The sequence below is a fragment of the Tyto alba genome, unplaced genomic scaffold (genome assembly GCF_018691265.1).
Source record: "Tyto alba isolate M040663 unplaced genomic scaffold, T.alba_DEE_v4.0 Super-Scaffold_14, whole genome shotgun sequence".
Lineage (NCBI taxonomy): Eukaryota > Metazoa > Chordata > Aves > Strigiformes > Tytonidae > Tyto > Tyto alba.
In genome coordinates, this window is record NW_024881276.1 from 21,896,603 (window position 1) to 21,922,308 (window position 25,706).

General features: G+C 49.1%; 1 long non-coding RNA gene across 1 annotated transcript; it reads right to left on the minus strand.

Moving 5' to 3' along the window:
- Window positions 1-8,013: 8,013 nt before the first annotated feature.
- LOC116961525 lies at window positions 8,014-14,456 on the minus strand. Its single transcript, XR_004407018.2, has 2 exons — window positions 10,985-14,456; window positions 8,014-9,629 (listed from the first exon to the last, which is right to left on the minus strand). It is a non-coding gene; the product is annotated as an uncharacterized LOC116961525 (long non-coding RNA).
- Between the last annotated feature and the right edge of the window lie 11,250 nt (window positions 14,457-25,706).

Here is a 25,706-nt window from a genome sequence, read left to right on the forward strand (position 1 = left end):
GATTCCACTAAAACAAGGCTCCTGTCTGGTCTGCCAGAGCAGAAGTGCTTTCTCTGACATAACTGGTTCAGGGATGCAAAAGGAGCAGCTTAATCACCGAGAAACATCTAAAAATCCATAAATATTTTTTAGTCTAATATGAAAGGCAAGAAAACCCTGAGAAGAAGCCCTGAGAGGCTCCAGCTGAAGTATTTCCAAATGGAGTGGGATTGGACCATCAAGAGAACTTTTTTCCAAAAGTAAATAAGTATGCTGAAAATACACTACCCAGAGCAATAACACATCCTGCGAACAGCAAAGGACACTGTACAGTTTCAAAACATTGTCTTACATCTGCAGTCAGCCCCTGGGCAGATTTCTTATTCCAGCTTCTTTGAACAGCTATGGAATTACAGGAAGAGAACCTGGACAAATGTCATCTTATTAGAGGACATTTAGGATGTGCATCTGTCATTTAGGATGAACTAAAGTCTTGGAGACGAAATTGCCTGCTATCCCCAGGCACACACTGAGGAACAGCTCAGCAGAGTTTTCACTCTGGTGATGTATGCTAGAGCCATTTTTGTGTTCGGAGAGTCAACAAAAAAGTCAGTCTTAACCATGGGAAAATTGTAAAATAGCCATATTTTGAGTATTTGTTGTAATGCGTGTGCCTCTTCTCAAGCTTTGGCTTTGTGTCTTTATTGGGTTGGAGGTTTTTTTAACTATGACCCTAAATCTTACTGTCCTTACCCCTTAAATACAATAATCATACTTAATGTGGAGAAGGACACTCAGCAAATGGTCCTAGAGCTTTAAGATTTCTCTTCAAGGGCGTTATCAATAGTCTCTTGGCAAAAGAGCTCATGGCTTTCCTTCTGTCTGATGGTGCCCAAGTGACTCTGTAGTTTAAGCAAATAGCTTAGCAAATGTATTTCTAGGCAATCATCCTCTACACCATTCTCTGAGCACCAATGTCAGAGAAACACGGTAAGTGCCCCACTGCTCAAAGGATCCAATATATCCTCCTTCGTCCTCCAAAGCCTGCAGTTTGTAGTAAATGGTCAGTGCTACCAATTCAGTACCTGCCCTTTTCCCGTCTCCGCGTTGCCGAGGGCTTCACAGGAAATCTTGGAGGACAGTGGTCAAGGCTTTGCAGATAAGCTTATTTATATATACCAGGGAGCCCAGCACTGCCCCCTCCCAGTTATCCGTGAAAGCATTTCCATGACCAATGGCAATCAGACAGTGAGCTCTGCAGTTCACATTAGCAGCCAGCTTGGTTTTGGGTCATTAAACGAAAGGCCAAGGTAGTGCTTGGTCCTCTGATCTAGCATTATGCCCGATTTGTGAAGCACCTCGCCTGCATTGCCCATGAGCTTGGTCTCTATTGTGTCCCCGGAGCACAGACAAAACTACTTGCCCGAGCAATACCACAGTCTCCTGGGGCCACCTGTGCTGAACCTGCAGACCTTGCTCACTCTTTCGGGGGCCAGCCGGCCACCTGCCAGCTGGGCCTTCACACAGCTACCCCGCGTCTGCGGCAGATGGCCGGATCCACAGCCCGCGTGGTAGCTGCCAGCACCTTCCCCGTGAGCAGGAGATCAGATGGACTCTCTCGCACATTGCCCTTCCTGGCTCTGATTCACACTGGATGCTTCAAGGTCAGGGACGGCTGAACAGAAATCACAGAAGAGACTGTCTTTTGATCTGATTGCTGTGGTCTTCCCTTTTCCAGCGTCCCTGCCTCAGGGGCTCTCTCCAGCCAAAAAGCAGGAAGGGAGACGGGCTGTGCCTTTTGGCAGCACATCGGTTGGGAGGGAGCATGAGAAGGCATTGGAGGGTCTCGCAAAAAAGCCAACCCCCTCTTCTTCCTGGTGCCTTGCAGGTGCTGCTCTTCTTGTTGCATTTTACCAAGGCATGCCCTTTTGCCTGGCTGAAAATTCATTCTTTAATAAACTTTAACAATAAAAGCTGACAGATGGTGAGAGGGTCGTCAGGATGGAGTGTGAGAGTCATCTCAGGTTGCTGACCTTACAGGGGTACGGCCCCGCCATGTGATCCATTAGCCCCTGTGAGAGTTGGGGTACATGAGGGGCAGACACAGGCTGCAGTATCATTTTGCATGTGGCTTGTAGCCACTTGTGGTTTTTCATCATTGTTGCTGGATAGCATTAAGATGAATGTTAATATGTTTCTTACCTGAGGTCTTCAAAGGCATGACTGGCCTTCGGCAAGGAAAGGGCTCCCCATGCCTGTCCTGTTGTGTAACAAGGCAGACGAGGGTAACCTCTCTCTCAGTGCCCTTCTCATATTTCATATTTCATACGCAGAAGGGGAAGAGTATTCTCCCCACTGAATAATCTTTAATGTTCCTTTTTCTGTTTTTATTTCTGAGAAAGTTTGGAGGTTACATTTTTCTTAACAACTCGCTGAAGTCGGAGGCCTTCACTCCATACTTACTAAATCTTACTAAACTTACAAGGACCTCCCCTGGGTGAAGCCAGAATAAAAACTGAGTAGAGTCTTTGGGATTTACTTTTTCTAATTTTCCTATGATTGTCTGTGCCATTTCCCCTTTGACATATTTTTCCATCTGATGGGCGTTGCAGGAACTTTTGCATTCATCCTACAACACATCCTCATGGAGAAGCCCAACCAAAGTCCTAAGAATTGTAGCACTGTTCACTCTCGACTGCTTTTGAGATCTCTCATACCTGTATTGCTCATGGCTAACATCTTGAGCCCAGGCATACTGAGGTTAGCTACAGAGATGTGGTATCCCAACTTCTTCACCCCTGGCAAGATGAGCCTACCACCCTGAACTGAGGCAAGGGCTGGCAGCATGTCTTCTCCTTGCATTAGCAACCCTCCCTCCAGGCTGGCTGGTGCTGTGTGAGCTGGGCCTGGCAGGATCAGCTCCCGTAGAGGGTGCTAAAAAGGGTACAGTAATGCTGCTCTTTTAGCTGTCCCTTATCCTGACAAAATCTGCCAGATGCATGGTGGCTGCTGGTGTGGTAGATATTCCTCTGCTGGGAGGTGCGGTGTTGAACACCAGCATGACCGACAGCAGTCTCCAGGCTCTTGCTGCTGATGAACAGTGTCAGCGCCCCTCATATAGTGATGACTTACCTTTTCCCAAATTGAAGAAGAGGAGGCCTGCGAAAAGCACCGTGCGTCGCTTATAAGTAAATGCTCTTTTCGACTTCAGTGACATGTTGCAGCCATCCTTGAGCTCTTCCAAAAATGCTGTCCTGGGACTTTGCTTTCCCTGTAAGTTGGAGTAACGTGCATCAGCAAGGAGGGAGACGAGGGTCTCACTCAGCCTCAATCCTGCCGTGCGTAAATGAAAAGGCTGGGTGGTGGAGGGGAGGGGGGAAGGAGAGGGCTGTGGCAGAGTAAATAAATTGCACCCAGCGTGTGTTATGCCAGCGGGGCTCCAGAGAGGTTCTACGGGCTTTCATAAATGGGAATTCGCCTCCTTGATTGCTCAGGGCAGTGCTGTCAAACAGTGTTGCCAGGCTTGTGCCTCATCCAGAGGTCTCGAATATTTCCCAAGTCGCCCCACTTCAATTTACTTTCACAAAATTATTTTTCCCTTGTGGGGAGGGGGGAAAAAAGCGGAAAAGCCAGCCCAGAAAGCCCACCCGAGAGGCCGTGGGAGGAAGGGAGGGGGGCGGCAGGTGAGTGGGAAGGGACGGGAGTCTGAGCACAACAAGGGCTTTCACAACACAGGAATTCAGGCTCTTCCCCCCGCCCCCCCCCTCCTCACACCCTTGTTTGAATTTAGCATGCGTCCTCCTATGGCGTCGTAATTACTAAGATTACCAAATGAATCTTTTGCTTCTGTACACACCGGGCATTCAGCGGAGCTCTAATAGTTGTCATTAAGTTTTCAGGGAGGTGGGAGAAGATAGATTGAATGCATGCACTCCAGCGCTGTGCAGAGCCCATTGATGGCTGCTGAGTAATGATTTTTTTCTAATTGGTGGAGAGCAGCGGTCCTAATGGATGGAGCCTCTCTGTGCATTTACACTGTCTCCTCAATCAATAACCCTCGCTGTGCCTGGCAAGGAGGAGTTCCTGAAAGCCCCTTTGTAATAATGGATTGCTGGAGGTTACACAAACCGCTGCCTCCCGCTGAGTCAGACCTCTGCCAGGCACCTCGTGCTTCCCCGGGCCCCGGCTTTCCAGACGGGACACCCGCGGGGGGCCCCTCGCCTTGGGTCTCTGCCCCCATCCTGTGGCCACCGGCACCCCGCAGGCTCCCCGGCTGCTGGAAGGGTTTTGTTGCCTGCAGAGCCCGTGCCGGCTTGGAGGAGGGGGAACAGCTGGGAAGCTTTTTATTGGCTTTGGCTTGGGAAGTTTGGCTTTTTATAGGAGGCTTTGTGGGTATTTTCTCCCCTCTCATCTTCTTAAAGAAAAATTCACGGGGTCAGATGCCGAGTCTTTACTGAGGCCGAAATCGTTGAGAGGTCAGGCCGTGCCAAGCAGGGCTCCCGACTTGGCCAGGCTGTGCAGAGAGTGAGCCCAGCTCAGGGAGAGCAGGCTTCGACCGCCTATTGTCTTCCTGCACCACACGTGCACAGGGTGCTTGTATCTTAGCCCTCGACGTCCCCCCACTTTCTACTTTCCTTTTTGAGGGATGACGTGCACGTAACACTGTCAAGATGGCTCTTGAAATTTGGCATCGCAGTGCATTTCCAAGAGGCAGGCAGTTCTGACAGTTCAGGGGGAGACACGAGAAAAGGGATGTTATAGGGTATCTTAAAAGGGAGGCCTCAACAGTGTGCCAGCTCAGTCTTCCTCATCCCCACACCAGAGAGCCTTTTACTGGGAGGAAAAAGAGGGGATTTCCATGCTTTGCTCAGATTTACAGATGGCTGAGACTTGGTTTCTTCACTGTCACTCTGTTTCTGGGGGGACTGTGTCATCACAGCCCACTGCAGATCATTTCCATGCGACAGCATGTTGTCGCTGTAAACTCTAAGCCTCCCAGGAAAGGTGCCCATTGCTGGGACCTTTCAGAAGTGAACCTGTCCTAGTTATGTGGTCCAGACCCCCATAACTCAGGAGTCCCAAGTGCCCTGTACTATGTCTGCTCTTGTTGGCTTGCTAGCGAGGTTTTTACATCTCACTGTGTACCTGGACCTTACCCAGCTGCACAACTCAGGATATAGTCCACCCCAGTCTCTGGAAGGAACATCAATGTGGGAATGGGAAGGAGAGTTTGGAATTACCCTGCTGGTGTGGCTGGATGAGGTCACCCCCAGTACAAATGCAGACAGTCTGGATTTCCTCCAGCATTAAGGCAATTGGCATTTTCTGTTGTCCTCTCCAATGCTTGGGGTCCTCAGAACTTGCAATTATCTCCAATCCTTCTGCCTGAGATTGAATGTAAATTTAAGGTCTGCCCCTGGCTTGCCTTGGTTCAAAGCTGAAAACACTGAAGAGTAAGGCATGAGAGTTGATGTGGGGGGAGGAAGGGGGACCTGGAGGGGAGGATCTGGCCTCAAAGCTTCAGACTGAGCCCCAGGCCTAAACCCTGGCAAATGGAGTGGCTGTTTGGGGCTGGGCAGCAGAAAGCATCTCAGTGTGAAGGTAGCATGATTTGCCAGTTCCTCCAGGACAGAGAGCTTAACAAAGAGCGGGTCCCAACGTCCCTGCATCACTCCCAGTAGCCTGAGAACACGACTGGGGACAGGAGGGCAAGCTGGGACTCTGCAGTGGCACACACATCCTCTCTTGGCATGTTACCACTGGAAAGCGTTCCACAGGATGGAGGTCAGCAGATGCTATTTCTACACTGTCGGTTACACACCTTAGTTTCAGCTGAAGAAGTGGCAGGTAAAAGGGTTGTAGAAGAAAATTTTTTTTTCATGGTTCATGCCACAGCAAGGGAAAGACTACTGAATTGTTTTAGGAGGTGGAAGTCTGATTCATCCTCATTGTCACTCCTGACACTTTGTTTGAGTGCTGTGAGTGATTTTTCTCTCCCTTTCACAGGGGGAATCAGTCATACATAAGCTACTTTCTCACTGAGCAAGGAATATCAGCAGGAGAGGGAGGCAGGAGGCCTTGATCTTCTCTTTTTCAACAGCATCTCTCTCCAGGATGGGAGAGGTCCAGGATAGGGGAAGGTGAAGACTTAGAGGATCTGTGTCCACCCCAGTGTGCCAGAGCCCACAGGCCACCTTCCCTCACCCTCTGTGAGACCAGCCCTCAGATCCTCATGATCCCTGATGCCCGAGACCATCCCTGAGATCATTGCACCACAGGATGAGGCAGCCTGGTTTAGGGGCCTGGGGACGGCTCTTTGCCTGTGCCCATGTGCCCAAGGTGACAGAGTGTGCACCAGGAGGACAGGGTGGCAGAAACCCCAGACTGGCAAGGGAGGCATGGGCAGCATGCCAGCAGGCAGGGAACAGATATTAAGAAAGAAGAAGGGGCTGAGGAGTCCCTTTTGTAGAGCAACCAGGACAAAGGGTCTTGGAAGGGAAACCAGAGTGACCGTGAGGCAGAGGTGCAATAGCTGAGGTGTCCCAGACAGAGACCCACAGCAGAAGACAGCATGTTTCCTTGCTGCTGCCGCCTTGTGAATGGCCATCAGCTGGGGGGGGACTGGCTGACCAGAGACCAGAGACAGCAAGGTAGATGAGGCAGGCTTACAGAAAATCTGGGTGGAAAATTTAAAGGAAAGAGCCAGGCAAGCAGAATTTTTTTTTTTTATCTTTTATGAAGAATGTTTTAGAATCCTTTCTATTATTATCCCTCAAGCAAAGGGGCAGGCCACTTCAGCAGTGTAATTTGCGCTGGAGAAGGGAGCTGCGCCTGGGGAAGGGGGACTGGAGCCACGGGCGGGCCTGAAGCCAAAGCAGAGAAGAGCTGGAGGTGCCGGCAGGTCTGGCTTGGGGAGCCCTGCCCACACCGTAAGGGACTGCTGCAGGCTGCCCTCCGGCAGGAAGGAAGGAAGAAGCGCAGAGGCCAGATCCCTTTTCTAGATCCTGCCCAGCTGGGCCCCCCAGCACGGGCAGCAGCAGCCTGACCCCACGGCACGGGGGACATGGAGCAGCGAGCACGCAGGGCTGCTGCTGAACAGGGCTCCCCGAAGAGGGTAGGCTATTAAGAAAATACCTAGATCGGGAAAAGCTCCTTAGCTGGCAGGAATAATCCGAAGCAATGTCAAAGGATGGACATTCAGGAGCAGGATTTGGCCCAGCGGTCGGCCCTGGCTTGCTTGTGCAGATCGTGGCAAAGGGAAAGCATCTGCCTCGTTCACTCTGTCTGTTGTAGCTCTGTTAACTCATCAGTGTTGCAGGAGTTAAAATAAATACGTAGGTTTTCAGAGCAGGACCATGCTTCGCCTATCCTAGAATGGGTGTGTAGGTTAGAGCCCCTCTGAGCCCCATGTTCCATCGCAGCAACAGAGATCCCTGCAGTGGGACTCATCGAAGACCTCGCAGCACAACTTTGGGAAAACGGAGCATGAGATCACGGGAGCCACAGTGCAGCCTGAAGGCATCCAGCCATTAATTTATGCTGCTGCTTCTTCACAATCCACTTACTAGCGGGTGGCTTAGATAAATCAAACTGGAAACATTTCCATAAACTGTGCTTTCTGTGTAGCTTTTGGAACCAGAGAAAATCTGTGGACTCAATCCAGGAGTTTAGGTGAGGGGGATTATGACAGCTCAAGCAGAAGGGTTCATGCCTCTCTGTTTTCCTGCAGTGCACCCCTTCAGTGCAAGGAGCCTGCCTGCCTATCCGAGAGGCAAGTCAGCACTGGGAAGCAATGCAAGATGCCCTTGCTTGCTCATGGCAATAAACTTCTATGCTTTGTTTATTTGCAACCCTCCTTAATCTAGAGGAAATAGTCTTTGCTTGGGAAGCATAGCTTGCTTTTTGTTTCTAAAAAGCACAACGTCCTCACCTGCATTTGTGATTTCTCCCCTGCCCTGACAGTTCCTCAGGGACTCCAGACCTGTCCTCTGCAGCTTCTTTTCCTCACTCAGCTCATGCTTTAGGAAAACAATGTCTGCTTTTTGGACTTTATTATCAGGCAAACCGGGCAAGGCAGGATCTTTCCAACCTGTCCCTCAGAACAAATCCATATTCACATAATTTCAGTAAAAATGTTTACAGTGAATGACATGAGGATACCCATTTCTATTATGGAAAAACAAAACAGGAGCTGTCTGAAAGAAAATTGCCACAAAGGAAAGAAGTGAGGGCTCAGTTTCTCTGACAATCAGTGATACAGCTTGCATAAGAATTTATTTCAGTATTCTTCTTCAGCACACACCAGACTCCCAAGAGGGTGTTTCAGATCTCATTTCCTAACTTTCCTGATTGGAACTGAGGCTTGCATTTACTTAGCTTTTTCCTGTTATGCTATCTTTCGGGGTCCTGCTTGGTTTCTGCCCCGTGTGCCTCACCTCTTCCCCAGCCCCGTCACCACAGCCCAGAGAGATAAGCAAATACATGGATGTGCCAGTGACCGCAGCTCCAGCAAACTTCATTTCTGCCCCTCTCCCCACAGGAAACACTCCCTTCTCAGAGGCTTTACCCAGCCCATGGCTATTTGCAGCAGTCAAGAGTTCAACTTGTTTTCCCAAAGCAAGTTCTCATTATAGCTCAGGTTAAAGGCTCCCCAAGAAAAGCAGAAACGTCTCTTCCATATTTTCCAGCTCTGGAAAAAGCAGCTGAACTGGCCCCCCTGATGGCCTCGAGTATCCTAGAACATGGAGTTAGCCAGTCTTAAAAGGAGCCAAGGGATAACTATCCTGAGTGAGTTTCAGATGCGCTCCGTCAACATGTGAGGCAGCTCGCACTTTGCGCATTCCCACTGGCCAAAGAACAGCAGCAGCCGAGGCTCACAGCTGGCCTGAGGGTCTAGGTCCTGGCATCTCATCCCACTTTCTCCCCATGGTACTTTTATTTGACACAAGAAAGTTTCTTCTTCCAAGTATCGTTTCAGTTCAGTCCTGCTTTTTTCAGGTTTTTTTTTTCAGCTGATGTAGGAATACCACCTGTGTGGAGCAGGAGATCCCTGCGTTTGACTACACATCCTGGGGCAGAAGACCAAAGTGATATTTAATAAACCATCACCTTTGCCAAAAGCAGCAGCATGAAATCCTGTGAAATGGGCAATTGCTGCAACGGAGAAAGCTTGAGCTGGTATGCTGGCAGGGAGACAGCTGATAGTCTCTTGGCTACAGCTGAGCCAGGTTCAAGAGCTTGAACACGGCTTTGAGCTCTGGCAGCGAATCTCGGAGGCACTGCATGCCCAAGCACCCCAAGGGCAGCAAACCCCTCTTGCTTCAGTGCCTGCTACCCAGCCTGTGAAGTGGTGTTGCATCAGCTCCAAGAGCAAGAGGGGAAAGAGTGAGCGAGAGAGAGAGATGTTCACTCAAACTGGCAGCTGCCTTTTGTTTTGCGATGGCAGCTGCCAGCAAGAGACAGTCAGGGCAAGGGAAAAACACACAAGAGCAACACGCTAGATGCAAAGCATATTACACGCTAGATTTAAAATAAAATAGCATGCATGAGGGGTAAATATTCAGCATAATGCATGACGACTCAGCCCTGCCATTCTCCTTCCAGTTCCTAGGAGCTGTGGGACCAAATCTCCCCGGGCTGTGCTGGCCATCCTGGAAGAAAAGACGGGGTCAACACTCAAATTTTATAAGCAAAGGAACCAAATGCCTAAACATCAACTTTCTTCATCCACTTCAGACAAGTAAAAGGAGAAATACCACTTTGGTGGAGAAGGGTGGTCTGCGGATGATGCTGTACAGTGGGCTCATCATTTCTCTCTCACTTCTGACAGCTCACTTGCTTCCTTTCCTCGTGGGACTGTATTTCAGTCAGTTTAATGCTTTTGGCAGGGCAACTGCTCTGGAGCCTGACACACACACCCCCTCCCCCCCCCCACCAGAAGAGGTGCTGGCAGTGATGTTACACGTCCCTCTCGTCCTCCATCTCAGCCTCCCTGCCAGCCTGGCCCCAGCACAGCAAGCCCAGCACCACCTCCCGCCCCAGGGGAAGCCCTTTGCTGGGGCAGGATCCGCTTTGCAATAGCTGCTGGGGCCTGGGTAACGCTGGACAAGGTCCGTATCTACAACACCGAACATCCCTGGCCCTTCACCTCCCCGTCTGCCCCGGTGTTGTTCCTTGGAGAGGCATGCCAGCGAGGCTGGGCACGTTTTCCAACACTTTCCCGAGCACAGAGTTTGACAGCACAGTGAATCTGGCTCTGGGCTCCCTGATACCCCAGCAAAACCACTTTGGCCACATGGCACTCACTCCTCTGGTTTGAATTTATTTTAATGGTTCTGACAGGCCAACTTTGTACCAGCAGCTTCTTCTGCCAGATCAGATATTGTTTACCCGCCCCACTTTAACTCTGTGCCATGTTCAATATCTTTTCTCCGCACCAAGCTCACTTTATGCCAGATCAGGTATCGTCTGTCGTCCCTCGGCCAGCACAGAGCTTAAAGCCAGCATACGTTCCCCGCCGTGTGCTCTGGCTCATTCAGCAGAAATGCGAGCACACGCCTGCAGCCGATCCGAACCGTATTCCTCCTGCTGAGTGGCCTGGGGGTGCGTGGGTCTGGCACTTGCTGCCGGGGGTGGTGGGGGGGAGCACTGGCCGGGCTGGAGCAGCGGGAGTACCAGCCATCGAGATGATGCCGGGACACTGGCAAGCCATGCATCAGCCATAAAGATGCCGGTGTGTCAGCGGGGGAGGGGCAGGAATAGGATGGGGAAGGTTGTGCTTTTCGTAAGTCAGGTTAAAAGAGCAGTGAGATGAGTTTTACCCGAATCTGAATTCAAGCCGCTAACCCTCCTTAAAAAAAAAAAAAAACGAAAATAAAAATAAAACCAGGCTATTGTGTTTTTCCTGCTGCCTTTGCCTGCTGAAGCTGACTCAAGTTAGTCAAACCACACTAAAACAACCACCTTTCCTTTATTTACTTGTTCTGATCAGGGAGTGTAAACATACCTGAAGCGGGTCTGAGCTCCTTTTTATGCAAGGAAATGTTTCACAGGAATCCAAGGAACGGGGACTTTTTTGAATGCGAGGTAGAGAAAGGAACATATTATCTGAAAGCAAAGTGACTCTGAATGTGGCTGTGGAGATAAAATGGGGTTTTCAGCTCCTGCATGCAAGAGCAGCATTTCTCAAAGACAGCTTTTTTTTCCATTTCATCTTCTGTTTATTTTAAGTGAAGCCCTTTTTCATCTCCTTTTTTAGGGTTTAATCTTTGTATAGAACATACTCCATGACCCTGACAGAGGAAAAGCAGCAAAGTCCTGCCTCTATGAATGTGTTTAGAAACACCAACTGATCAAAGTCAACACCGTGTGAGCAGCAACTGAGTTACTCCTATTGCCACACATTCGCGGGTTTGACAGACTGCATCATTTGGTGTGTTGATGTATCAGGATTTCATACACTATGAATATTCACCTTGCATATCAAATTAACCAGGTGAGAAAATACAGGTTTGTTTTGCATGTTAACTCTGTGTTAACGCTGCCCCTAAGTGGTTAAGTTGGTTTATTGCAAGTTAATTAGCCCTCATTTCAGGCAGTTATTTATTTATTTGTGGAAGACTGTCGTGTTTTTTTCTCTTCCAGCTTGGTGACTAGGCCTTGCCTCTCTTTCTAGTTTGTGTTTGCATCCTACTCTGTGTGGGCTTCACATAACCGCAACATTTACAGTCAGCTCAGCTTGGAAAGCATGCATACAGGGAAACACGGATGCCTACTACATGTTTATTACTCAATCCAAGCGAGGCTGTGATCCTGTTAGCAGGCTCCTCTCCCTCAGCTCGTTTTAATTAGCATTTCAAGGGATGCTTGGTACAGCAAGCTGGTGAAGTTTGAAGTTACGACGGGCTGCTTTTTGAATCCTTCCTCCTGAATTAATGTACCACTTCACAATCATTTCATCGCCCAGGCAAGCCTTTTCCCAGGTGCCTTGATATTTATCCTCGTGCCCCCCAGCCTTCTGCGTGGATCCGTGCAATGCGCTGAGATCACACCTTCTCCTCTCAGGGCAGCTGGTTGCTGTAGGAGGGGTACGTAGGTGTGGGGACGCCAAGCAGAGCAGCTCAAGCTTGCCGTGGGGCCTCGAGCTTCCCTTCTTCCCGGTGTGTGCCCCTCTGCCTGCCCCACGGGGAGAGGCAGGTGAGGAAGGAGGGCAGCCGCACACAGCTCGCTGGCTCCGAGGGGCCTCCTGCCGACACAGGGGACTTGATGAAACCTCCAACCAAACGACTGTAGATCTTACTGACATGCTGAGGTGCCTCTTAAAATCATCCACCATGGACCTCCCTGTTTTAGTCGCTTCCAGGTCGCGGCTGGGGAGCCTGGGACTGTTCCCCAGTTTGGTATTCAGCGACCAAACAGCTTCCCAGAGTGCATGAGGTAGGTGACCACCGCGACCCCTTAAAAGGCCAAACTTCTTTGGCTCCTCGCTTGACTAGGGTGCTGAATCGCTCAGGTCAAAGCAGCTTTTAATTTCTGAAGTGCCTCAGCTCCCTTTGGGACGGCGAGTAGCAGAAGTGCGCCTCGGTGCTGACCCTGCCTCATCCTCCTCAGGGGTCGGGCTCCAAACAGGCAGGGTTAAGCCAGCAGCAGGCAGAGTGCTTGCACACCAGGCTTGCGCTTCCAAAGAGCTGGATTAAAATTCGCAGTAGAGTCTCTAGCTGAGGAAAGGAAACCTGGTCAACGTTGCAGTAGCAGATGCCTGCGTGCTTCCACGGCACCAGGCAGCACAGCTATCCATCCCTGCTCGGGCTGTCGGCAGCGCAGGGAGAGGAAGGGGAGGGAGAGCCAGGGCAGTGCAGCTCCGGATACCTGGATGCGTTGGCAGAATTCTGTCTTGCTTATCAGCCTCTTCTTTCCACGAGCTCTAAAATGCGTATCTAAGACGCCATAAAAAAAAAAAAAAAACAAAAAAAAACAAAAACGGAACGGCAGTGAATCTTCGGGAAGGTCTCCAGGCTTCGGCGCAGAGCACAGGCTGCTTTTCCTTCACGCCACCACTGCTCTTCGCCTTGAACGAGCGACATTTGCCTCCCATCCCCTCTGCTCGGGGGTCCGGGTCTCGCCGCCGCCAGCTCCCCAGCACCCACGCGTTACCTCCTGGCAGCGCACCCCAGTGCCGGGGGGGGAGCGGCGGGGAGAGGGGAAGGGGTGACGGGAGAGACGTCTGGCCTTGCTGGGGAGCGCGATGGGGGTGAGCAGCCGTCCGTCCTTCCCCCCGGAGCCCGGCCCCGGCCGCCGAGCGCTGCCGGCAGCCCGGCCCGGCCCGGCCCGGCCCCGCGTTAAGGAGCCCGGACGCCGCGACGCGAAATGGAGCCGCGACGGTGCGAGAGGAGCTCGGTGATCGGAGGGGGGCTTCGGGGGGCGGGGGGGGGGGGGGTCATCGGTGCTGGCACGTCACAGCGTCCCCGCTTCTTAAAAACCCGCCGCCGCATCTCTTCGCTGCTGTGTTTTCACTCGGGGCTGAGAAAGCCTGCATGAAAGCTCAGGGACTACCTTAAATACCCTTAGCCGAGCCTTCTTAAAACTCCTATTGAAATACAAACGCGGCGGCCAAGACGGCAGGCTGGAGGTCTGCCCAGTGGCCAAATAAATCAAAATATTCCAGAGATCCTGTTTGCAAGTGCCCATTAAAGTCTGACAACGGGCTAATACCAAAGGCAGCGTGGATCTGAAAGACAGAAGCGACGCGACCCTCCCTGAAAAGCAGCCCGGGTTTATTTTTTCTTGTCTGTTCAAAGCGGGGGTTCCCTGTTTTAATGCCCTCCTGGGCACTGAAGGAAGACCCACTGGAAGACCTGCAGACAAGGGTTGTCGGTGGCGGCTCCTCGCCCCCCCCCCGGCCCACGGCCGGCACCGGCCACCCACCAGCCTCTGCCGGGGACCTCCCCACCCAGGACCGTGGCTCAAAGTCTAGGTTTCAGGATTCAGGCCAGCGTGGAAAAACAGCCATCTATCTGCGTTTGCTGTCTTGATGATGCCCGCAGGGACTTTCCGTGCTCTTTATCTGTTTTCTCAAATAATTAATAAATAAAAGACGGAGTGGGTGGGGAAAAAAAAAAAAAAAAAAAAAAAAAAAGACAGGCAAAAGGCAAAATGAGCAGATTTTGATCTAGCAAGCAGTTTAAATTTGGGCTGGCAAGCTGCATTGGTTCATTCATTAATTCATTCGTGTGCTCAGAAAACCCCAGCAGGACTCCCTTCCAGCGCAAGAACTTCCGACTGTGAAATAAACCCCGCATAACCAGATTAACTATGAGGTATGTATCAGCCAGGTCTTAGGTATCAATTCAAGCATACTTTCCCTGCTCTGCACAGCGCCAGAGCCTGATTTCTGGATCAGGTGTTCCTCACTGGCAGGCATAAACTCTCTGAAGTTTCCTGTCTTCCACCTCCCCCTGTATTGCTGTTCCTTGCTCAATAAATAAAAAAATATTATTATATGTGCTGTCAGGGAGTCTTGATTCGGCTGTTAATAGCAACGTTATCAATACCTTGTCTTTCCGTCTCACATAATTCAGAAGTGGCTGAACGGTTTTGTTCTGGCATTACGAAAATGAATCACTTCTGGGTTTAGCCCAAGCATAGAAAATCTCACCTTAAAACTTCAACATTCGTAAATTCAGAATATATTTAGCGTGCAGAAAGTGATGGGCAAGATAGAAATCTCTGCATAAGCTTAGCGCAGTCTTCCACCCCGCAAGTCTGTGCTTTACTGAACCACCGGATGATTACTGTCTCTGCGAGTGACTTCAATTATAGTATTACTATGTTATTTATCATTTGATAAATGAAGCGGGATGGAGGTCCGTTTGTGTCAGGTGCTGTACAAACACTCAGATGTGCTCAGAGATCCATCAAGTCAATGGGACGGGAGTGGGAACCTTCAGACAAGGATCCTTTTCCACGAGCAGGCCGATCCAGTACAAGTGCTGCGGGCTGCCTTGCCAACCAACTCCCGATTTCCTCTGCGTGCTCCTCTGGGGACTGAACATAAAGGGACAAAGTCAGCGCTAAGTCCGTTTGTACAGACCTGTGCTATGAACACATTCGTTTTAAAAGTGAAGAGTGACACTTGGGTTGTTTGGGATTTTTTTGGAAAAAGACAAAATCTTCAGCCGCTTTGGCTCTCAAACATTTTTATTATTATAGCCATCTAAAGTATGGTTTATGGCATAGTTAAAATTCATGTATAGCCTCTACTGCAATTTCAATACTTTATTTCAATTTCAGTTCGTTGTTTGTTATGGGAAAATCTAATACATAATAATGGTAAAGCTTCAGTCATGAAGTGAGCTGGGATCATCCAGTTGGTATCAAGTTGTCCCTTCTCTCCTCGTGGAGGCAAACACTAAAACAAAACTTGGTCACTGAGTTCTCCACTACGCAGAGAATTTCAGGCTGCCAGGACCTTTGGCACACCAGTTCTGCAGATGAAAGTCTTGACCTCCCATTTTTATCAGCCTGGCACCTTTCAGAGATATTAGCTCAACTTTATTTTTTTCAGCAAGTGACTTTGTACACAGCATGTATGCGTGTTCCTGCTATCACTCTGAAGTATGGAGAAGTCACTTACTACCTGGCTCAACTAATTCCCAAGCTTTTACTGGACTGGAGTTTGGAAACACGATGTATTCTTTCAGTGTCACCTGCAAATCCCACTTTTTAAATTGAATCTTTCCACACAAAGTCCTCACCAAGTCATTGTTTTTCTGGTTGACACTCAAGAGCCACACCGTAGATAGCAGGGATGAAAACATGCAAAAATTATTTTTTTCTTTTCTCTCATCTCTCCCAGTCGGAGAATAAGGTTCACAGGTTGGAGAATTTATCTTCAACAGAGTTATTCAGTGCTATTTATCCAGTTTTAGTCCAAATAATATCTGTGAATATGCTTAGCTTGTTAGCAATGAAAATGCTTAGCTGACATTGATTTTGGAGCTACATGTTGCCAAATAAAAGCCGGTGCTTTTGCTCCTGAGCCATCGGATGAAATGCAAGAGCATGCTCAGACGCTGGCTGAGATGAGAGTCTCCAAGGTGCATGTGTTAACACTGTAGTGAAAAAAAAGAGTCTCATCCCGCAGACTTTAAAGAATATATGTGCCTTTTTGGTTCTTAGACAACTGTGAGAATCATCTTTTCTCATACTAATGTAATCTGCTTTCTGTTTTCACAAGACTTCAAGGGACAGTGAAATTGCTTCAAACCAATTTCATCATGTGAAAAAAACAATTAACAGCGTTTCCAGGAGAGGAACATCCTAGGTATTCATCATGGATTCTGCAGTCACAAACAGACCACAGACACTTTTCCTTCTGACAACAGTATTTAGAATTATATATTTAATAATATTCTGTAATTGTAACTTTAATTTATAAATCTTTATAAATTCCATACGTGAGGGACACATAGTGGCTTTTTGCTCTGGGATATATACGCACTTGGTAGATAAAAGACAAAGGGCCTTCTAGCATTAGAAATACTTTCCCTCTACCTGCTCTGAAGTCAAGGCATACTCCAAGATTTTCTTTCTTAAACTTAGTAGAACGAGCTTCTTCAGCTTCTTCTAGAGCAGGTTTGACAGACTGAAAATCATTCTTCCAGATATTTTTAAACCCTTTCCACTTTCACAGCAGCCTTTGCAAAGCAGACAAAGCGGAGAGAAGGAACTAAACCCTTCCGTTGCCTACCTTATCTGCTCCCAAGAGCACTGCCCAGTGCAGGAGCTGCCATCTGCATGATTCTCAACAGCCACACACAGCTCCCTGCACCAATGGTGCTCACCTTGCGAGCCGACATTTGCTCTCATTCACAGCAGAATAACTCTCTTGGAACTGGTGGATAGTTACAACCTTCTTTGAAGTCATAGCCCATGTGTCCCTCTCAGAGCTTCTGCTTACAAATACACATTCTCCTTACTCTAGAAATGTGACCAAATATCTCCCCTCGCTCTTTCAGATCTACCCAGGGTCTGTAAACTCACTTCATCAAGGGATCCAGTTCCTCTGTAGGACATGCTGGTATCTCCAGTCATTGTGCCAGCTATAAACTCTATCACAGTGATTTTTTTTTTTCCCTGACACACAAGTCAAAGTTCACTGACTTCAGTAGTCAGATTGGTGCAGAGAAGAGCAGAATATGGCTTTGTCCTTGTAGACAGGGGAAAACCATAAGGCTTCTTGTTCCTTTTGCTGCAAGGCTCTAAGGCTCCTGCTGCTGCAAGGGTAACGTGCCTCATGCAATCCAAATCCACCACTTCAGCTCTGCAGTCGCCTGGATTTCGACCTTCAGATGCAAACACAACGATGAAGGTCCAAGTTACAACTTTCTTTATGACTTCTCTTCAGAATATGGCTCAAAATGTGGGGACCAATTAGGTGTCATTTTCATTATTCAGGCTGATTTCTTGATTTCCCCGCCAACAGCAGAGACCTTGAGTGTAGTGGCTAAGATCTCTGGCAGATTGTGACACAAACCCAAACTCTCATTTCAGCTCATACCTGAGGACCAGATTAACTCAAATCTGTGTCTCAACACTGCTAACACATCCCACAGACAGCAGCCCTCATCCATAACCCCAGTCTCAAGAAAGGCTCTGCATGTCATTTCCCAGAAGGGTGGATGGGGACAAAGTGTATATGGTGCATCTGCACAGTACCAGGTTTACTGTGACTGTGCAACAGCAGGAAATGCTGCAGAGCCATTAGTGCATTTCAAAATACATTATAAGCCACAAAATAGACACATTTTTCTTTTTTTTACTGGATCAGAACAATGGAAAATGGGTATTTCAGTTGCTTATACAGACTGAAACCACAAAGATATGCACCAAAACTATTAGCCTAAGTTTATATAGCACGATGCTTTATCCATAAGCATTACAACATTTCAAGTTCTGAAGAACTCCGGAGCATCCAGATAGACCTCATCTCTTGATGTATGGGTTTGCTTGTGAAAACGTCACTTTGGAGCCAAGGGAGATAGCCAGATATGTCCTGCATCCTAGGCTAATTGTACGAGACTATTATTTATTCCATTCAGTAAGTGTGCATCTGGTAGTGATGATTGCAAAGCCTATAAGGAGGCTGATACTTCCTAGCAAGTGACATTTTTATGGTTAATAGAAACTGTCATAGAAACCACTTGGAGGGGGATATGTACAGGCTTGATTTTCAACTTAACAGTAAATCACTTCAGATTAGAATTAGATATCATGACAAAATCCTTCATCCTGTAAATTTCCAGAATGCAAGTAGCAGTGGCTCTGGGAGAAACTGTGATAAAACTAGAAGAAAAGTTTCTCATTTGGTTTTGACATCCAGTGTGCCTGAGATCATGTCTTCTCCGTAAATGATTCTGCATTACAAATGGGCCTGCTCTTCCATTTCTTGCTATTGTATTAATAATAGGAAGTAGTCCTTCTTGTAGGCCACAACTCCTTGGGCAAGAGGCAGTTCAAAGAAGGAAAAGAAAGATGGGCCTCATGCCAGAGACATCACAGGCATTATCAGACCTACAGTGCTGCAAGAGTCTGAGTCATCCCAAGTCCCTGCAAATGCAAACGAGTCACAAGCACCTAGTGGGGCTCATGCCATCAGCCTGCTGAGGTGAGGACACAAGGCCTGGTGCCATGGTGAGGTGAAGGTGTCTCTAAATATACTTATTCCTGGTCTGGGACTGCTGCAGACTTCTGTAGCGTTCGTGCCACTGATGTCCCGCCAAATGCCCTAGCAACCTCAAAGTAGTTTTGTGGTGACTGTCATGGTCAAAGGGCATAGGTAGAACAAAGTCTCTCTGTAGAGACAGTATCTTTTGTTAGACTAGATGATTAGCGATGGGAAGACTAGACAAGCTTCTGGACACATAAGTCCTTCTTCAGGACCCTAAAAAGCCACTTTTTGAAGTGCTTCCAAATTAAAAACAGTCGGCTCAAATGACCAATATTCTCCTGAATATTAGAGCTCAGCTTTGCCCTTGCAGCAAGGGATTGAGTTGGGGTTGCTTTTGTGCTATCCACCCTTCAAAGGAACCCGTTGCCCTCCAGCAATCACTGGAGCACTCCCAGAGCCCTGGAGCAGCTGTGTCTCTGAGCCATGGGCCTCCATTCCTCCCCCTGTTACGTAGGTGCTCCTGGCCTGCCTGACATCGCCCTCCTCCCTGGCTGACTCTAAGGTCTTATTCCTTTTGGGCCTCCCCTGTGCATGACGTGGAGATAAGGCTTTATTTCTGCCCAGCTTTGCCTTTTTCACAGAGCTGGGAAAGCTCCCACAGGACCATGGGGACAGCATGCAGCCCCCAGCATGGGACAGCAGGGCCACCATCTTCAGTCCGTGCCTCTGCAATGGTAGTGATAACATTCCCGCATCCAAGACACAAGTCAACTTCACCAGGGAAACCCAAATTCTCCACAGTCAGGAGAAAGCCCCATGAGAAAATCGAGTATGGTTTCATGGAAAATAGAAACCTAGGCGTGAAAATGTTTGGGATGGAGCGTAGCCATGGAGCCAGATTATATTCCAACTTGCAAGGGTCTGGGTATCCCCCTCCCATGGTGGAGGGAAGTTCCCCGGCTGCTCTCTTTCAACTGGGCTCTGCTTCCAGCAGCGAGAACAAATAACCATTTCAACAGAAGTGACACCACACTGTACAACATCTCTCTGCAGCCCTCGCCAAAGCACCAGTCACACGCTATTTACCGCAAGCTGGAGAATTCACTAAATCTGTCCTATTTTGAGTCAAACGGGGGCAGTTCCAGCCCTCATAAGGACAGCCCTGCCAGCTGCCCTCCCTCTTGCACAATAGGGAGAGGAAGGGGACATCCATCTCCGGTACCGAGGCTGAGAGCGGCCGCGGCAGCGCACACAAGGGGACGGGTGGCTGGTGGGAAGCCACAATGAAAAGGCAATTGCACGGCACCTCTCATGGAGTACAGGCACGTGTGAAAAGGCTGCGAGCAGCCCGAGACAATTTCCATATTCCCTTTCAGTCAGACCTGGAAATGAAGCGCGTTGCATTCAGCGCGGGACACTCGGTCCAGGAGGGAGGGAAAAAAAAAAAGGGGGGAGGGGGGGAGCGGAGGGAAATAAAATGATTCAGCAATCAGAAAATTCAGAGGAGGGGTAGGAGGAATGGATCTGAAGAGATGAATCAGCATTGGCTTCAGGTGATGGAGGGAAGGAGGCATTTCTGCTCCGCTGATTTGTGCAGCCTGATTGAAGTCAGCCCGGGCACTGGCACTGCATCAGAACGGAAACTGCCTGATAGGCTGCGAACGCTGCGAGGGGAAAAATCCAGCAGTCTTGCAGACAACGTCTTTATTAAGTACATTTTGTGACCTCCCAGCTGATTGGACATTTTTTTACTGACTTATAGTAGATGTGATAGATACTGCAGGGGGATGGGGGCTGTTGTGTGGGGTTTTTTATGCGTATGGTGACAGTGTGTGGGGTAGTGAATTTTAAGCAAGGCTGCATGAAATTCAATCACTTAATCTTAAATTACAAGCCACTGGCTGCCAAAGCAATTTTTGAGATGGAAATTCTTCTGATTCACAGATTCCTTTGCCTCTTTTAAGGAACAAATGAGTAAACAAACTATGAAAATGTTATTTGCTTTTTCAGAATTTTCTAGCGGGGAAAGATTAAATTTTTTTCTGTGGCATTTGGCAGGGCCTCTTTTCCCCTCTGTAGCAGGCAGCTAGGAGAATATGATTCACGATGAACAGATATTGTTTCCAACATTTCTTTATTGTATAGCCAAGAGCTGAGCCTATTGTTTAAAATGTCGCAGGGATGTTAATTAAGGTATACCAGAGATTACAAAACCTATTCCAGTCCCCTTGGAAGTCCTAGAGGAAGCGATGGGCCAAAAATATTTTTAGAGGATATATCCAAGGGCTTGGTGATATTCTGGGAGTCCTTAGTCAGCCAGGTAAAACCTCTCGGGATTACCCAAGGATTACTCACACAAGTAATTGTTGCAGACTCGAACTCTTCTGTGCCCACTCTCTGGCAATCAGGTTGTTGTAGGAAGAGCACTCTTCAAAGGAGATGAATAGCAAGGCATGAGTTCTTGAGCGGGTGCTAAGAAGACTTAGACTTTCTGAAAGCCTGGCCCTGGGTCTCATGCCAGCACAAGACACCAAAAATGAGTAGATGGGTTTAGAGATACTGCCTCTTTCTCTCTCTCTCATCCTGGTTCTGGTCTCACTCCAGTACAAATTGGGAGCCTATGGTTCTAGTTTCATATATGGACAAATGACAGGTAGTTCAGACCTGAATCCTGCCTGCAACCCTCCCTCCTGCTGAACGCAGCAGCCCTCCGAGGGAACAGCAGGGCTCATCATCGTGCAGAGCAAGAGGATTGTATTGGGAAGCGTTGCTCCTGTAGTGCCTCCTCTTTTATGGTGTTCCCCATGGCTCGTTCTGACGGGATGAGTTGGTGAGAGGAAGGATGAGCCTGGGGTGATGGTTCTGACCACAGACAGGGCTCCAGAGATCAGATCCTGGGGGTCTGGGCTCAACACCAGCCTCAGAGCACCCAGGGTCAGGACCCATACAGGGCCAGGTGCCAGACTATGACTAAGGTTACAGGGATATGGGCACAGAAATAGGGAAAAGGCACCTGCTCCTCTCTGAGATTTGCGCCTCTGGGAGTAGCACGCTTTCCTGCTTCACTTTGTGGGCCTGCGATGAGGCCAACCAATGCACCAAAAACTGTGGGTCACTCAGGTGCCCCGCTACTGGGGCTGCGTGAGTGCCACTGGACCAGGCAACCTTTCACATCAGCACATGCAGAGAAGAGAGGAGGTGCTAACCATCAGCGCACTTGTTCCCTCACATGAAGTCCCTGCAGCTACCCAGTTTCTGACTTTTTCCATTGAAAGAAAAAAAAAAAAAAAACAAACGAAACCAAACCGTGTTCTGCAGAATAAACATCTCAAACCAGGTCATTACAGGACATTTTTGTTCGTTTGTTTATTTTCTAGATACATCAGACCTGCCTGAGACAGTCATACATGGTCATTGTAGTGTAAAATTATTCTCCCAAAGAAATAATTACCAAGCAGGTAATCTTCTCTTAATAAATGATATGTATGTGATCATGCACTCCCCTAAATTTTGTTCAACCCAGAAAAAAAGCTGTAAAACAAACGTGGCTTTCCCTACCTCCTCCTCCCCTTTATTTTGTAAATCAGGACATCCATGCATTATTGAGGCCTGCTCAAAATGGAGCCACCTTTAAAGCAGTCTCTCTGTATTGAGGATTACGTGTGGATTATTGCTGAGAGATCATTCTGAATTGGAGCTAAGCATTTACCCAGAAATCATTTGTAATACCAGTTGCCCCTTATTTTGGCTAATAACAGCTGTAAGGACAATTGGATCAGCACTGTGTACCTGTCAGCCGCGCCGATATTCCCCGTACAGTCCCGAATTGTGTGCTGCACGATTACCAAGGGAAGCTCAGCGCTGCACCTTATCTCTTTTATAAATCCTCTTAATGCGGTTGCTGCCAGATCCCCCGCACACCACTGAATCAGCACCTCCTGTCAGTCACCCGGAGGGGGGCTCTGCCTTCGGAGGAACCGATTCAGCGGGGCTGGGGACCACCGCGCTGGCACTGGCAGCCTCCTCGGGGAGGAGGATCCACACATGGGTGAATGGGGATGTGGATGCAGGAAAAACAACACGGAGGAGCAAGGGAGGAGGGAAAGAGCTGGAGGGCAAAGGAAGGCTGCGGGGGCATCTGTCGGTCCTTACCCACACCGTTCCCTAGAGGGGCTCACTGTGCTCCTGAGGCACATACCCTCCCCACAGGCAGCAAAAGCACCATTCCCCCCACCCATCCTCTCCTCGCTCAGAGTGAAGGGGACAGGCTTCCCAAACAGGGCAGGGGGCCCAGCTTGCCCACCCACACCGGGGATCCCCTCACCACGAGCTGGCCACACGCCGAGCCTGCTCTTTGAAAAAAAAACCCAACCTTTCCCAAGCCACAAAAGAAGGATCACTAAAGACCTCGAGCCACCGCATCTCCCCGCTGCAGCAGTGAGGGGGTTTTTTTAAACAAATCCCTGCCTGACTGAGAGAAGGGAGGGGGAAAAAAAAAAAAAAAAAAAAAAAAAAAAAGAGTTCCTTGGGTTTTATCCATTTTGCATGCACATAAAAGATGAACTTCCCTTTGGAAACAAAACGCACAGAGTTACGGTTTGAAAGGGGCCTCAATTTGGCTTCGACCGGGTGCAACTAATTGCAGTTGCGAGCGCCGGCAGGTGCGAGCGGGCAGCTGAGGAGCCCCCCCGGCCCCCAGCCCTGCCGGCTCCCGGCGCAGGGCATGCCCAAGCCTTGCCAGAGACACAGCCGGGAGACCCGGGGGACGGGACCACCGGGCGCCTGCAGCATCCGCTCGGCTACATTCAGCATCAGCAGGGCCGGAGGAGGAAGGTCCCCGAAGGTTCTGAAAGGCTCCGGAAGGTTCTAGAAGACGCTGGCAGGCTCCGAAAGGCCGGTGGGGCCACTCTGGGCTGGGGCCACACTGCGCCTTGCCTGGGAGAGACCCCCTAGTCTCTCCGTCCCACAGCTGCCTCTTGGCCTCTGCGCCTGAGACTTCGCTGTTTGTTTTCTTAGATCAAACGCCCACGTGGGCCTGACCGCAGATGGTGGCAGTCCCGCTGTCTGTAACTGGTGGGACAGGAGCCATGCGTTGGTTCACTGCTTATCCCCAGGACGACTTCACTCCAGACACGTGCCGCTTCCTCCTGTGCTGATTTTTAAGGTGTTCCCTGTCCTGGCCAAATTCGGCACAGCCACAGCAAGAGAAACACAAAGCACACTTTACCAGTATCTTTCCTGAAAGCTCATTTTGTCTGCAATGCTTTTAGCAGGGCAGACAATTACATTTGCCATCTTAATTCTTTCATTCTTTTTATGTCTTTTAAGAAGTAACTGAATCACCGAGATAATGCACAGGCTTTCACGAAGGGGATCTATGATGCCATCGCCCACACCCTTCTCCTCCCACTCTTACCCATTTGTCCCCTTACTTAACAGCCCAGGGTATGAAATGAAGAGCATGAGCCAGTTTGGGCAGGCGCTGCGGATATTCTGCATGGTGTCTAGCTACTCCAAGGGCCAGTGATTCACAGGGGCACAGACTGCAAAGGCAGAGCGAGCCAGCTTGATTACCTAACCCGAGCTCCTGAATAACACATGCAATGAAGAATATCTCTGAATTCACTCCTGAATGAACTAGAGCACGTCTTTGGAGGGATGTGGGGGGAGGAAATCTAATCCTGATTTAAAGTTGTTGGTGATAGTCCCCACAGTCCTTGGTAATTAGTTCCACTGGTTAATTACCCTCACTGTTAAACATCTGCACCTTATTTGTAGTCAAAATTTGTCTGGCTTCCAACTTCCAGTTGGATCACAGTATAGTTGCGTCAGCTAGATTGAAAAGCCTTCTATTATCACATTTCTGTTCCCCATGTCAGTACTTAGAGGCTGTGATCAAGTCATCCGCTCAACTTTGTCTTCGTTAAGCTAAACAGATGGAGTGCCTTCCCCAGTCTGTCACTTCAAGTCACATTTTCCAGTACTTAGTCATTTTGGTCTGTGGCCTTTCTTGGATTCATCCTCACCTCATCCACAACCTTCTTGAACTGTTAGACACACTCATCTTTTTCAGGGTCAATCCTCTCTAGATCTGGAGTTCCCGGCAGTCCTAGGACTGGAGTCTGTATTCTGTTTCTGGATGTAAGTCCTAGTGTTTGACTGCATAGAAAGATAGATTTTGGGGTTTGTACCCGTCTCATTAAGTGAGACAGACCGTACTGCCTTGATGATCTATCTGTTTCACTCTTCATCCAGTGTTCCCACTGCTTAGGAGTTTTCCTCATACACAGTGCAGCTGGACATGTCGCCTTCCCTTCCCTCTGCCGAACCTTACCACTGCAGCACTTTGGAAGGACTGAGGCAGGGGATAGGAACTGGTGTAAGGATGGGACAGTCTAGCATTCAGGTTTTGCCTCTGCTGAAAGAAGAGGCCAAATCTTTGCTGTTGCAGTCCATAATGCTGGCTGGTTTATTTTAATGCTAAAAGAAGTTATCTTTAGGGGTGCAGTAGGTTCTGACTTCATGTCACCGCAGTGTATGGCAGACATACCCTGCCTAGCTTTAAACTAACTAGGTATCAAAAGCATCACTGCATCGCAAAGCCTAGCCAGAGCACATGATGCTGTTTCTCAGTGGATCAGCCCATACAGAGGTGGATGCTATTTCTTCTTAAACAGTGCTCACTGAGGAATCAACATCTCCTGTGGATTTCCAGAGGGCAGTAAGCATGTGGCTTATGACACGCAAACTGCTTCAAGGGCAACCACCAAAAAAATACTCAGGCTGTTGGGTTTTTTTCCCCAGGGGAGACAGGGAGCAGTTTTTGTTGTGCCTGCACACAGCACAGAGCCGGGACTGTGGCTGCACAGCACAGGTCGCTTTTGTTTGCATAACCACATACAGGACACAGAGGCACACACAGGCACAGCTCCAAAGCACGGAAAAGTGGGGCACCACAGGCAATCCATGGGCACCTGTGCCCGTTCCCTGGCTCAGGGAACATGGCTGCAGTGTGATTTCCCCGTGACTCCCAGAGGTTGTTACATGGACTCCCAGGCCC